This window comes from Caloenas nicobarica, chromosome 2 (genome assembly GCF_036013445.1).
Source record: "Caloenas nicobarica isolate bCalNic1 chromosome 2, bCalNic1.hap1, whole genome shotgun sequence".
Taxonomy (NCBI): Eukaryota; Metazoa; Chordata; class Aves; order Columbiformes; family Columbidae; genus Caloenas; species Caloenas nicobarica.
The window spans coordinates 26,242,194-26,252,642 of record NC_088246.1 but is presented as its reverse complement, the minus strand read 5'-3'; positions in this window follow the sequence as shown (position 1 = coordinate 26,252,642).

Sequence of the window (10,449 nt, the reverse complement as noted above, 5' to 3'; positions counted from 1 at the left end):
TTTGTGGCAATGAATGAAAAAAGTAATCCCCAAAATTGAAAAAAAAAAAAAAGTAAAAACCACCCATAAACCTATGCACCCATAGACCAGTGGCATACTAAAAGATTGATTTACTAGCTTGTGTACCTGTTTCTGAATAAGATCTACATTTAAGAATAAGACTCTTGGTTTCTGTGTATTTATCCAAGCTTGTGAAGCCTTCCAGACATGGATCTTTCTGATGCTGTGTATATAGAAACATGCAACAAGCCTCTACTCCTGGAGAGTTTGAATTTTTAATCTTTTCCTAAATGAGGATCAAATAAGCTACATTACTAGTGATGTGACTGTTGATTTTTTTAATTCATAAATCTGTATATACAATCTAAAACAAGTTTCCGTGGCTGGCCTTTGTAACCTACTCATCATGAGGCCTGCAAAGCTTAAAATTAATACTAAAACCAGATTCGATGGGTGTTTTGCAGTGAGCAAAGCCATATTTGAGCCTGGGATGGTCTGGTGTTTTTGGTACGTCTTAGCTGTTTTATGGTAGGAGCCATGATGTGCACACACATACCACAATAGAATGACTCTTAAAAGCCTATTCTATCTTGTTCCTTGTTCCCCACTGCCTTTACTCCCACTCCAATTTTTTTCACAGAAAGCATAACCTTGATACATTTTCTTGACAGACAGGGAGGATTTTCCCTGTAGGAATCCAGCTGTAATACAAAATTCAGGCAGGCAGTGCAGGGAGCATCATGCTGTGTGTTCAGTTTGAGGGCAGTGAGGGGCCACACAGCAACTATTGCTGGCTTGAAAGTGGTGTTTTAAGAGAGGTTGGAGGTTCCAAGGGAAGATTTTTGCACATTTCTAAAACAGATGGGAAAAGTTAGAGGAATGGAGTTTGAAAACTTCTGCTTGTGATGATGCTCTGCAAATACACACACTGCTGTGAGCTGAGCTAGGGAGTTAGAGTCACTAGATAATGTCAGACATTGCTGTAATGGCATTTTTCAGCTAATTTTACTATTACGTCTGCTCAGAATTCATCTACATTTTTTAGAGAAGAGTATAGAGAAGGTGAAAGATAAATGTTTCTCAAAGTGCTCCTCATAAAGAATTCAAATATTTGCCTTCGCTCTAGACAGGCAAATGTCCTTTAGCGATTGATAGCATTATCAATCTTCACTGCACAAATATAGCTAGAATGAACCATGAGATCTATGTGTGTATTGGGTTTGTGTGGCAAGGTTTTGTCAGCAAGGGGGGCTACAGGGGTGGCTTCTCTAAGAAACTTTTAGAAGCTTGCCCCATGTCTGACAAAGCCAATGCCAGACGTCTCCAAGATTCTGCTGGCCAAGACTGAGTCCATCAGTGACAGTGGTAGGACCTCTGGGATAACATATTTAAGAAGGGGAAAAAACTGCTGTGCAACGGCAGCTGGGAGAGATGAGTAAGAATATGTGAAAAGAACAGCTCTGTAGACACCAGGGTAACTGAAGAAGGAGGAGATAAAGTGCTCCAGGTGCAGGAGCAGAGACTCCCCTGCAGCCTGTGGTGCAGACCATGGTGAGGTCAACTGTCCCCTGCAGCCCAGGGAAGTCCCTGGTGGAGCAGGAATCCACCTGCAGCCCATAGAGGACTCCACAGTGGAGCAAGTGGGTGCACCCGAAGGAGGCTGTGACCCAGCGGAGAGCCTGCACTGGAGCAGGCTCTGGCAGGACCTGTGGTCACATGGAGAGAGTAGCGCACACTAGCATAGGTTTGCTGGCAGGACTTGTGAACTCATCGGGGATCCATGCTAGAGGAGTCTGCTCCTGCAGGACTGCACTCCATGGAAAGGACCCATGCTGGAGTAGTTTGTGAAGAACTGCAGCCTGTAAGAAGGACCCAGACTAAGAAGTTCATGGAGGACTTTCTCCCATGGGAGGGACTCCATGCTGGAGCAAGGAGAGAGTGTGAGGAGTCCTCCCCATGAGGAGGAAGGAACAGTAGAGACGATGTGTGATGAACTGACCACAACCTCCATTCCTCGTTCCCCTGCACCACTGGCAGTGAGAAGGTAGAGAAAATTGAGAGTGAAGTTGAGCCTGGAAAGAAGGGAGGGGTGGGGAGAAGGTGTTTTAAGATTTAGTTTTATTTCTCATTATCCTACTCTGATTTGATTGGTAATAAATTAATTTCTTCAAGTTGAGTCTGTTTTGCCTATGATGGTAGTTGTTGAGTGATCTCTCCTTGTCCTTATCTCAATTCACGAGCCTTTCTTTATATTTTATCTCCCCTGTCCAACTGAGGAGGGGAGTGATAGGGCAGCTTTGGTGGGCACCTGGAACACAGCCAGAGTCAACCCACCACAATGTGTAACAGAAGAGGCAAACAGGCATAAAATATAACCGTTTTTATTTTTTTTGCAATTAATCTCTTAATAATATATATGTGCTGGGGAAGGAGGGAGTGGGACTGTACTTAAAAGTACAAAGATGATATAATTCCACTCATTTAAAAAAACTTCTGACTTTAAGAAGGAATAAGATGTTATACCTGCACATTATGTCTGTAAATTTACCCCTGACTTTGAGTCTCATCCCTTCTACTTGTACAGCAGTATTGTGTGCTCATTCACTTATTTCTTGGGCGGGTCTGTCAAGATGAATGAAGAAACCAGTGTGATAAAACGGTATTCAGCTTGAGTAAGGATAGCCAAATGTGGTCAATAGTCTTTTCCTCGTATCGGTCACTTTCGATGAAGGGTGAGATTAGGCTGAATGAGTAAATCAAAACTGCTTCCATTCCACACAAAAAGTTCATATTTGTATTTTAAAAATACGATACTGCTGTTGGATATAGCTGAACTCACCAAGCCTGGTGGGCAGCTCTTTCATGCCAAATATGCTGCTGCCTAATTCTTACTGCTGTCTTTAACTGTTTCTGAAGCTTGGACAATTCTTGACAGACTAATGGCCCTATCGGATGTGCTGGTTATGTGTCTTGCTGTAGGCATGATATGAAAATGAGGTTAGGACAGAGAATGGAGATACATACTTCAAGCAATTACTAGAAGTAGATGTATTCTTCTCATAGTCCCATGTGCCAGAAATATGTTCCAAATTAGATTTTGTGGAATCCTGAGACAAATGAGACAGATGGAAATGTAACTGCATTGTTCTGTATTATCTTGGGTACACTTAAGCCTAACTGGCAACTATCAAGTTTACTAGCTTGGAACATATACAACACATCTTGAAGTTTTTCTGGTTTGTATTTATAAACCTTCTCACCACTCTGTTAGTGATTTTTTTTTCTAAATACACTGATATTTCATTTGAGTGAGGCCCATACCTGTCTAGCAGAAATTTGCCAGTTTGAAATACTGTATGAGGAAGTAATATGGCACAAATCTAGTTCTCTGTTTGAAGAGAAATTAACCTTTCATTATAAGGTGTAATTCCTGCTGAGAATTCACTGCATACTTAAAAGGATTTTCTTATATGAAACTATCATTTTCGTTGACCTGACAGATGAAGATCTTTGTGCAAAACCAGCAGAGGTTATGACTGATCAGCAGTTTAAGTACTCTCATTTATTAAAGGACAGTGGAAAATATCCAAGAACTGCTTCAGTTGAAGTACCAAATTCCCCTGCTAACAATACTGTTTCAGTGAAATTACACTCGTTAAACTGTGTTGCTTTTATGTTACAGAAAAATAGGCTGTGGTGATACCTTCAGGAGCTTCAAACTGTATGCAAAAAGGAAGAGTGGCATCCCAGAGAAGGGTGAGGAGGAGAGCAAGGCGACTTGGAGACTCTGCCCCCATCCCAGGTGAACACTGCTTGGGGCTCCCAAAGCACCTGGACATTTCTTTCTTTCCCTTTGGAGAAAACATCCTGAGGCTGCTGAGGCCCTTCGGTGCTCACCTGAATACACCTCTGGGACTGTGTGTCATGACTAAACTGAGTAACACACATAAGCATGACAGCTACATCTAAACCTTTCAAGAAATTGTAATTATGGACTGATTTTCAACTAAAAGTATACCCATTCACCTCCTCTCTTCTGAAGTTTGGTGCTCAATAAATGAACAACTCTAGCAGTATCATCACTGCTCTGGCAGGGGTGCATCAGAAAAGACTCAGAAATCACTCAGAATTGCAGGGCTGCTAGCTCAAACACCAAGATATTGTGTAAGCTGAGCTGTGTCCAGTGGGATCCTCATTCAGAGTGTCCTGGGAAGCTGAGAACATCCTTAATCAGCAAAAGAGTGCTGAAGAAATTAGGAATACCTGTTGGCTGCCAGGATGACTGTACATAGCTCTTTACTGTAGCTTGCAAAACCATCATGAACAGCTAGCAGCCTTCAGAACCAGCATGCAAGTGAAGATAATAGGAAAAATAAAAGCCATCTATACCATTTTACTTGTCCATTAGTAGAAGTTATGCAAATAAGGTGAATAGCATGTTACGTGGTTCATTCACAACTTCTTAGTAGTGATATGATTTTCAGTAGTAGATCTTTGAATCTAGATTTTCCAATGGAGTCAAATGGATTTGATTGAAAGTAGAAAGTATGAAGCAAGCTGCAAATTATGCATTAACTCCACTTAACACGATGCTATATGTCTGTGATAATTAGTGACAAGTTCTGTGCCCAACCACATGGAAAATTAGAAAAATTATAGCATTAATCATAACATGGTGATGTCAGTTTTCTGGAGAGTTTAAACTCAGATATGTGACAGATTTTCAAATTATACAGTGTAATTCAATTAATTGCTTTGCTAAATGTGTATTGAATTAATCTTTATTAGTATTTTATAAAAAGACATTAAAGTAGATCTGAGGATAACAATAGCATTATTTCATCTCCTCATAGAGAAGAAAAAGAAAAATATGATATAAACTGACACCGTGACATGAAGAGCCATAAACAAAAGTATATAAAAACTCCCCTACCAGCATCAAATAAAAGGTCGTTTTACTGAACTTTTATGTCTCCACCAGTGAGCAGCAGTGGTTTCTTACAGACAATATGTATAGAGGTATGTCCAGCCAGGGGATTAGAAGTTTTTAAGCTAGAAGTATAATGTGAGCTATTGTGTTTGGTGTCAAAGGACCCACATATTAATAATTTCTGCCACTGAAATATCCTGCAAAAATGAGTCCCATAATTCGGTTGCACATTTTACAGGAAAGCAATTCCTTCTCTTAGTTTTAAATCTGCTGTTAACAACACTGACTACCAAACTAATTCTCATATTGCAGGAAATAATGGATAAGCATTGCTTAATGACCGTCACTTTACTATTTACTATTCCTGTAATTATAGCTCAGTATTGTAACTTTCACTGCCTTCCCTTTTCCAAGCTGAGTAATTGCAATCTATTTAATCTTTACTGCAAAACCAAAAGAAAAAGAAAGAGACAAAATGAGTACTCCAGAAAGTCTTTGGATTTATCTCTGGTTAAAACACTTCAGAAGATGTCAGCTGGAGTAAGAAACTTAACGACCTAATCCAATAAATCATTCCAAATTTTTGTTTGTAGCATTTTTAATTGCTAACAGAGCTTATGAATACTCTCAGGACAGCAAAAGCATATTAAGCATTTTACAAGGTTTCCAGGGATGCCTTTCCTTCTGACTTTGAGGAGCTTGTCAGAATTTATTCACCATCACATTGCTGTCAAGGTCATGAGATCTCTAACAACATTAGGGATTAGAGATAGATGCCAAAGGGGACCCTTGCCAGCTCAGCATCCAGATGACAACCAAGACCAGTTGTATAACACTTCCTTATGAACATCAATAGATACTAAAACTGAAAGTGATTGCCTGAACCAACCAACTAAGCCATTACTAAACTTTGTCAATAATACTGACGTGACTTTAAAATACACTGACGGATGAGAAAGGAAAATGAGGAAAAAAGAATACTCTGAGATGTTTGTCTCAATTTTGTGCCAGGTATGTCTCTCTGGGGGAAGACGAGGCTTTGGAGATTAGTAGCTGTAGCCCTCCCATGCACAAGAATCGAAACGATCTTTACAAGACAGTGACTTGACCTAGAGGGATAATGTTGCTTTAGTAGATACTGTAGAGTACCATATGATTGCACTTGTGCGGCCTGTTTAGGTTATAGATTGCATTAGGAGACAATTAAAGCTTTTTTTTTTTAAAGACATGAAATATTGTTTCATGCTTCAAGAAAGAAACATTATTTTGCTGTTCTTCAAAGTTAAAATTAATCCTAGAAAGCTGAATGGCTTTTGCTATTCCTAATTGGAATCCTTTATTTTAAATAAATGAATTTAATTTTCAGCTGAACTGAAAAGTTATTTTAAAGACAAGTCATCTCCTTTTGCAGAAAATATTGCATTTGCTTGTTATTTTTCCTCCTTTTGAAAGTGCTGTTCAAATATAAAGACGAAGATGAAGCTACGGGCTTTGCTCTTAGAAAGTGCTGCTCCGTCACCATTTTTTGATGCACAAACATGATAAAACCCTTTGATGTAGACTTGATGACTTCCAAATGTTCTTGGACCCATGCAAGCAAAATGGATATAGCTTCAAAGCAGAAATTCTTCCAACTCATTTTGTCTGTAACAGATGAGCACCACTTAGAAATAAAACAGCAGAATTTATACTTGAAAAAAAGCATGGGGTTAGAAGACATATTTCATTGTATTTACTAGTGTGCAAAGCAAGTCCTACAATGATCTATTTGTAAGAAATAAAACTCTTCCAGTGGTATTTTGTTGCAAGGATATATAGTTACGAATCTTATGTACATTTAAAAAATCGAATATATTTTTTTACTGCTTCATGAAAGTCCCCAGTTGGGGAGCACACTTCTGTCTTTGCAGGAAGAGAAACAACCAGTAGTTTGAACAAGAAATTGCTAATCAGGATCTGCAGCTATATCATCTGCTATGATTTACTCTTGACCTATTTTGTAAATGAGTTCACACTTGTAAATACACACATCAAGAAAATGTGCGGCTGGACTTTCAATCTGTATTAAACCCCAACAAGGCTATTGACATCTACAGACAGTGGACAACCTCAGATAACATACTGTTATTAAAACACATCCCTCAGAATGAAGTAGTTGTGATTTTTAGCTTATTTCTACAGCTGAAGTATTCCAATCTGCCATATAACTTCTGAAGCCCCCAAAGAGCAAGGATTCTGGCATTACAACTTATATGGAAAAAAGGAACAAAAAGAAGATTTATTTTGCTTGATAAGTCACTTGAATACATCTGAAGAAAATCTGTTTGACAAACCTCAAGACAGAACAGATTTTAAATGAATGGCTAATATGAAACAATCTGCTATATGCAATGAGATGTTTAATAAGGAACATCCTTCAGTTAAGACAATGTAATCAGTGTAGGAGAAAGTCCTCTCAACCTTTCATTACTTGTCTCACCTGTAACTATTCATTATATTGAAATCACGTATTATTCACTATAATGAAATCAACAGCAGATTATGCTATGAATTAAACTTATCACTTTTGCTTCCTCTACTCACTGGCTAAAATGTAGCACTTGGAAGAAATTGTACCTGCATTAAACTGACGTATCTCTGGACAGTTTTGGTTGGCGAGTGAAGAGCTGGATGGGTGCTTTAGAGATGGTCCTTGTCAAGCGGGAAAGAGACCAATAACAGACGGAAATTTTTCAGTGGACATTTTTTCCTCCAGCTCACACCGATTTGGTGAAAACTAAACAATTTTTCTGGAGAAACAATGTGTTCAACAAAAGTTTCTACAAAAAGACCTGAAAGAGCATAGAACATTTTGAAATGGTGTGCTCCATTCTTTCTTGATTGGAGTATTATTTAGTTTTCCATTGCCCTTTCAATGTTTGACCAAAAAGTAGGAAAACCACAAATTTCTTTTACACTAACCCATCACTGTTTGGTACAACAGTACTTGGAAATATCTTAATTGATTCAAAGTCTTGTTTGTTCTCCAAGGCTTCTTTCTATGGAATGAAATAAAATTTGAAATGAAATAGTTTACCTTGAAAGAAAAAAAAATGGAGCTGGGCTGAGGTTTCACTAGAAAGACGGTGTTCTGAAATGCTCAGTTTTTCTGGCAGCTGGGGAGGGATAAAACATTAAGTTATTATCAAGACCATCAATATAGCATCCTTGAGTGACCTGTAACCAGCTCAGGTATTAGGAATTTTCTACACAGTACCAGATCAGTGTCCTCCCACTTCCACGAAGCAGTCAGTGCTGCTATCTCTCTCTGCATATTGGGCTGGAGGCTCCCAGAGAAAGGATTCATGGGATTTTGTGCTGTCTAGACATGGTGTTCTTGTCTTGTCTTACTATACAAAACACACAGCCCAGGAAAGAAGGGGAAAATCTGAATCGTTCTGACAAAGTCATGGTATTGAGGACAAAACAAGTCAATGTTGAGCTAGATCTTTTTGCTAACACAGCCAGTAGCTACCATCTTCAGAGGCACAAAGCAAAATTACTATGTAACACACTAAGAGGAAAAGGAAAGTTAGGGCAGTGGAAAATATTGCCAACAGATTAATGACTCAGAAGAATATCCTCACAGCAAGGCAATGCAGAACTCCTTGTCAACAGCCATTGAGATGACCTCTGGAGCCCAGCAGCGTGCCAAATCCATTACCCACGCTAAAAGCATGCAATAATATTCAGTCCTGTAAGAACTTTCTTCAAATGGAAATGATCCACATATTTCAGTTTCTGCTAAGGACTGCTGGGATCATCCTCCATGCTGAAAAAATAATATTGTAAAGAGGGGCCTGCTAGTGTCCTGCTAAAACTAAGACAACTCAGTAGATTTGCCTGAGGTTTATAGAGAAGTTCTAACTTGTTTTCAGTTGGGGATATACGGCCAGTTTTAGATGATGGAAATGAAAGTTGCAAATGAAGAGAAAAAAAAAGAGTTTGCATAAGCCACGAGAAAGTGAATTATTTTGTCTTATACAACTGTCATGAGCCGGAGACAAATGTTTTTCTTTCTTAAATATGACAGTAAATCCAGGATACTGGAAGCTGATTTGCAATTCACCTGTCATTGTCATGGCTGTGATTCAGAGAAGGAATTTTGGGTTCACCCTCAAAGCTGTACATGGTGCTCCAGAGCTGGCTAATCTTGCAAGTTTTCTGCCTATCTGTGGACACTTGGTACATTACTCTCAGCCCACAGCTGCTGAAGAGCAGAGCTCTGCTTGGAGCCATAAAAAGTAAGAGAATCTTTCCTCCTGCAAGGGTAAAAAAGATGCTTGAAAAGGTGCTAGTAGGCTACAACCTGGAAAAAATCAGATCCCTTTTCTGTCCTGATTTTTAGGAAAAATAGTTTAATGTCATCTTAAAATATGCAATTTTTTTCAGACCTTTTTTTTGCTCTTCTGTGTAGATGACAGTCTCATCCTCGCCTGGTGAATTTTCTCTGTTGATCTAGAAAGAGCTGTAGGAGAAGGCTGCTGATTGCCTGGTTTGAAATAGAGGAAGGTTGTTCTGGCTAATCCCACCAGAAGCATCATTGTACATATTATTATCTGGTTTTTATTCATACCTGACAAAGAAAGCCAGAGGCTGATAAATGAGTATTCTCTTACCTGCTAGCTACGTCTGAATGAATAAGTTGCAAGCAGATGTCAGAACAGCCTTAAAAAAAAGCACTCTTACTCAGCACTAAAGATTTTTTCAAATAACATAGTAAAAATGTGTGAATATCTTTTCACTCAGCATCACACTGGAGAACTGCCATAGTTCTCCATACCCCAGCAGCCATGGCAATTTTTGCAATTTAGTGGAGAACTGAAACTAGTTGAAGTCTTTCAGCCAAGTTGGTGTCTGATTATTGTTCTCTCTTGTACAGGGTTCCTCTGTGCCTTTTTGGACTGGGAACATATGAGCTTAGTAGTTTGTCACTGCTGTCCTAGAAAAATTAGGTATTGTAGTACTTCCTGCCTGCAGAGCTTTGCTTCTGGGTTCAGCATCTGCAGGCAGTGGCCAAAGGCTATTATTATTATTTCCTGTATTGTTATACGATCTAAAAATTTGAGGCAAGAATCAGGCCTGATTGCAATGCAAGTTGAATAGAAACAGCTGGAGAGTCCTGCTCTGGAGGATTTATGGACCCTTGTAGCAGTAATCCTGATTATAATCATTTACAGACTCTACATTAGCAAAGCCTGTGGCAAAGTAGCCTGTGAAACATATAAGCATGGTGTGAAGCAACTAAAGAAAGGGATATTCACGTGAATTACTTAATTCATGTGCCAAGGTTTAAGAGACTAATCTCGCTTTATAGCTACCAAATGGTGGGGAGGATCCAAGAAGTAATTCAGAGCACTTAAATTAGGCTGCTGTGCTGAATAACAACCTGAAAAAGCTCTTTCCCCATCTCTCCTAAAAGAAAGAGCACTTCCAAGTTGGACACAAATGGTATGTTCCATCTTAGGCAGTTTTAGCAC